The sequence below is a fragment of the Nannospalax galili genome, unplaced genomic scaffold, assembly GCF_000622305.1.
Source record: "Nannospalax galili isolate Female #2095 unplaced genomic scaffold, S.galili_v1.0 scaffold664, whole genome shotgun sequence".
Lineage (NCBI taxonomy): Eukaryota > Metazoa > Chordata > Mammalia > Rodentia > Spalacidae > Nannospalax > Nannospalax galili.
In genome coordinates, this window is record NW_008354274.1 from 4165529 (window position 1) to 4170769 (window position 5241).

The 5241-nt window shown below is 48.1% G+C and overlaps 1 pseudogene; it reads left to right on the forward strand.

Moving 5' to 3' along the window:
- The first annotated feature begins 4270 nt into the window (after nt 1-4270).
- On the forward strand, nt 4271-4762 carry LOC108491706 (annotated as a pseudogene).
- Nucleotides 4763-5241: the final 479 nt, after the last annotated feature.

Consider the following 5241-nt stretch of genomic DNA (forward strand, 5'->3'; position numbering starts at 1 on the left):
GATATTTGATGAGGCAGAATCTTGGGGGAATTGGATTTTGGCTGACATTGGAGGAAAAGGCAGGCTAGGGGGAAGTGAGGGAACACGGGGTGGGGGTGGGGGTGGGGGTGCTACAGGGAAGGCAGGTGTGGGAAGCTAGGAGCGATGTGAAGGTGCAGCAGGAGAGAAAGTGCTCCCCACAGCCTTGGGAGCCTGGTGGGGGTCCCAGGCAGCTGGCCCCTAGGGACGACTGAAAATAACAGTAGCCTGGTCCTTCTATCATGTTCAATTGTGCAATAAGTATGCATCTACTGAATGCTCCTGGTATCCCATGTAACTGAGGAACATGGCAGAGCCCTTGCCCAGTGTACATGGAGGCCCTGGGTTCGACTTGCAGTGCTGCACTTTGGAAGTACCCTCAGGCTGCTCACCACTTCTGCACAGGTATGTGGGAGGAGACTAGGCCAGATCCTGGCACAGGCCACACCAGGCCCTTGCTGGAGACTGAGGTGAGTGGATAGCACAGTGTCTGTGTCATTAAGGCTCTGACTGTGAACACGAGTAAGGTGACCCTAAGACAGCTCTGACCCAGGCTCCCCATCTATGTCCTTCCCCATCTGGCCTGTGTAAAGTGCCCCCCAACTCTGACCCCCACAGTACCAGACTCATCTTCCTGGAGCTGCCTGGATCCTGTGCCAGGACCACGGCTTCCTTTGCCATCTACCCATCCCCAGCTGGGAAGATACAGGGCTTGGGAAGGGACCCAAGTGGAGGTCAGGGGGCAGGGGGTCTGTGCCCTCCTGAGCAGGCAGCCACAGTCCACCATCCTGTGTGGACTATCCTGCACTCAACTATTCACAGGAGCCCAGGGGATCCCAGGTCTTCGCCTGAGGGGCACCTGCCAGCTCAGGTGACTGTGAGTCACCTTCTCTGAGACTCCTAATGCCCGTGTGTACTTGAGGGAGTTTGCCCAGTTCCTGACCAGGCTCCCCATGTGTGGACACAGATATAGAAGCCAGAGAGGTAGCCTTCCAGGTCTGAGGCCTTGTGACTTATTTGGGCCTAGGCAGACCCACAGGCTGCTTGGGAATGGAAGCAAGAGAGAAAACTAGAGCAACTCTGTCCAGTCCCCCAAGGCCTTCAGCAGACCAGAGAAGGAGGAGGGCACCCTGTCACCTTCATGACATCTACCGCCCCTGAAATAAAGACCTCATATACCTCCATGACACTTAGCAAAAGTGGGCACCAAAAAATAACCCAAGTCCAATTGAATTAACCTTGCGATGATCTGTTCAGCTAAATAAATTACCCCCCAGCCCCAAAGAGATTAAAAGGCCCAATGTAGATTGGCTTCCTTCTGCGGGAGTTGCAACAGGCTTAACAAATTTAAGCTGCATCCATTTCTTTCTGCCTTGCTTCGGGCCTCTTGGGTAGGGGGGACACAGCCAGATCCACGGTTGGGGTGGTGAGGGAGAGTGAGGGGGAGAGAGAGGAGATGACAGGGGGCAGAGCAGGGCAAAGACAAACCTGGAGTCCAAGCAAAGCAGATCTTCTACCCCCGCAGCCCCCAGCACCCTCACACCCACTTTCCCCAGGGCCAGGAGATGCCAGCAAGGAGCCCCATTAGGTCCAACTCCAGAGCCATGTGGTCCAAGCTGCTGCTCAGTTATGTGGGCACAAAGTGGATTGGTGCCCTGGATTGGTCCCCTGGACAGTCCAAGACCATGAGAGGGGACAGAGACAAGGAATGTCTCCGTGTGTGTGTGTGTGTGTCCACACTCAATGGAATATCACTTTAAAAGAACAGTGAAGTATGATTAAGATTTATTGTATGAAATGCATAAAATTCAGTAAAAATATACACTAAAAATTTAAAAATATATAAAAGTTTAAAAAAAAAAAAAAGAACAGGGCTGGAGAGATGGCTCAGCGGTTAAGAGCACTGACTGCTCTTGCAGAGGACCCAGGTTCAATTCCCAGCATCCACATGGTGGCTACGAACTGTCCTTAACTCCAGTTCCGGGGGAATCCGAAGCCCTCTTCTGACCTCTGCGGCATTGCATGACACAAGTGCGCTCACATACATGCAAACAATACACTCATACACATAAAATAAAAATAAGTATTTTTTTAAAAAAAGAACAATAAAGGGATGGGTAAGATGGCCCAGAAGGTAAAGGTGCTTGTTGCCAAGACCAAAGACTTGAGCTCAATCCTCTGGACCCACATGGTGGAAAGAGAGCACTGACTCCAGCAAGTTGTCTCACACTTGTGTCAGGGCATGTCATACATACACACACAATAAATAAATGTAATTGAAAAACAAATAGTGGGGGCTGGAGAGATGGCTCAGTGGTTAAGAGCACTGACTGCTCTTGCAGAGGACCCAGGTTCGATTCCCAGCACCCACATGGTGGCTACAAACCATCCTTAACTCCAGTTCCAGGGGAATCCAAAGCCCTCTTCTGACCTCTGAGGCATTGCATGACATGGGTACACTCACATACATGCATGCAATACATCCATACATAAAATAAGAATTAAAATTAAAATTAAAAAAAATAATAAATAGAGCCGGAGAGCCAGCTCAATGGTTCTGGTCCAGCTGGAGCTACAGGGAGGCCTGTCTTGGGGTGGGGGAGTAAAAAGAAGAGAGGGAGGGGAAGGGAAAAAAATCAGTTCCCACAGCACCCCCACACACACACTGTGAGGCCACACCTTTGGGGGCACTGCTGGGTAGTGTTCATGAGAACTTACTGAAAAAAGGTGGGTTGGGGAAGAGCTCAAGTGTCATTGCTAAGTGGTGGCCAGTGATACGATACAGCAGAAATACAGAGCTACGAATTCCCAAGAGACTGGGCTCCATGTGCAGGTCCTAGTTAGGATGATGGATGAGCAGGGGATGATACGGGGACATGATGGCCACAGCAAATATAGAGAGAAGGGGGGGGATGGGGACTTGAGGTCAGCTCAGTACCATCACAAGCCTCATAAGGACTAGACAGGAAGCAGATGTAGGGATGGTGACAACCTTGTCCCTGACCATGAGAGGCCGGAGAAAAGCAAAACCCAAACTTAGGTCTGGAATGAACTGGTTGCTATGGGCCCTGTGCAGTAATTAATGGGCTGAGCTCCCCCTCACCAGAGGCCCGCCACTGCCCACTGTGCTGTTCCATCTTGGTGACTTTCTAGAGCTGAGGATGTGGATAGAGTGCTTGCCTAGCATGCATGAGACCTGGGCTCAATCCCTAGTGATGCATAAACTGAGTGTGGTGGTACCAGCCTGTCATCCCAGCACTTGGGAGGTGGAGGCAGGAGGATCAGCAGTTCAAGGTTGGGAACTGGAGAGATGACTCAGTGGTTAAGAGCACTTGCTATCCTTGCAGAGGCCCTGGTTCAATTCCCAGCTCCCACATGGTAGCTAACAACCATCCATAACTCCAGTTCAAGAGGATCCAACACCCACTCTGACCTCCATGGGCATTGCATGACACTCATCTACCTACATGCAAGCAATATACTCATAAATAAAAATAATAAGGGGCTGGAAAGATGGCTCAGCAGTTAAGAGCAATGGTTGCTCTTGCAGAGGACCCGGGTTCGATTCCCAGCACCCACATAGTGGCTAATAACCATTCATAACTCCAGTTCCAGGTGATCCCATACCCACTTCTGACCTCTGAGAACATTGCATGACACAGGTGCACCTATATATATGCAGGCAATGCACACATACACATTTAAAAAAAATAGTAAATAAAGTAATAAATAAATAAAAATAATAAACTTGTTTTTGTCTTTTTGAGACAGGGTCTCCCTGTAGCGCCAGCTGTCCTGGAACTCACTATGCAGACCAGGCTGGCCTTGAACTCACAGAGATCCACCAGCCTCTGCCTCCTGAGTGCTGGGATTAAAGGCGTGCACCACCACACCCGGCAATAAACTTTTTTTAAAAAGAAGCTTAAGCTTAGCTCTTCTAGAAGAGTTAAGACCAGCCTGGGCTCCATGAGACTCATGTCAAAATAAATAAATAAATAATAAAAAATAAATAAATTAAAAAAGAGAGGAAGAAATGAAATTTTATGGAATTAACTATAAAAAGCTAGTGTACATACAGACAAGCAGGAACACACATGCATATATATAAATATAAATAAATAAATAAATAAAGCCAGGCTACCCAGGTCTACACAGGGAGTTCCAGGTGAACTGAGACTACATAGTGATACTCTGCCTCAAAAATAAATAAATAGGCTCTGCAGATGCCACTGTCCCCTGTAGTCACTTGCTGTCAGCCATGGTCAACACCACCCTGTTCTTCGACATCGAGGTTGATGGTGAACCTTTGGGTCGCGTCTCCTTCGAGCTGTTTGCAGACAAATTTCCAAAGACAGCAGAAAACATTGGTGCTCTGAGCACTAGAGAGAAAGGATTTGGTTCTAAGGGTTCCTCCTTTCACAGAATTATTCATGTGCCAAGGTGGGGACTTCACACACCATAATGGCACTGGCGGCAAGTCGATCTACAGGGAGAAATTCGAGGATGAGAACTTCATCCTGAAACATACAGGTCCTGGTATCTTGTCCATGGCAAATGCTGGACCAAACACAAACCGTTCCCAATTTTTCATCTGCTCTGCCAAAACTGAGTGGTTGGATGGCGAACATGTAGACTTTGGGAGGGTGAAAGAGGCATGAGCTTTGTGAAAGCCATAGGGCACTTTGGGTCACGGAATGGCAAGACCAGCAAGAAAATTGCCATGGCTGACTGTGGACAGCTCTAATACTTTTGACTTGTGTGCATATTAACCACCAGACCCATAGCTCAGGAGAGCACCCTCCGCCCCATCTGCTGGCGGTATCCCATAATCTTTGTGCTCTCAATGTCTCCGTGCTGTTCTTTGGGTTCCATATTCTCCTTACTCCCCTCCAAGTCTAGCTGGATTGCAGAGTTGTTTATGATTACGAATAAAACTAGATAGGAAAATAATAAATAAATAAATCAATAAATAAATAAATAAATAAATAAATAAATAGGGGCTGAAGAGATGGTTCAGCGTTAAGAGTACTGGCTGCTCTCGCAAAGGACCCGACTTCGGTTCCCAGCACCCACAGGGTAGCTAACAACTGTCCGTAACTCCAGTTCTGGGGGATCTGATGCCCTCTTCTGATTTCCAAGGGCATTGCATGACACCAGAGCACCTACCTACATGCAAGCAATACACTCACACATAAAATAAAAATAAAATATTTTTAAAATATA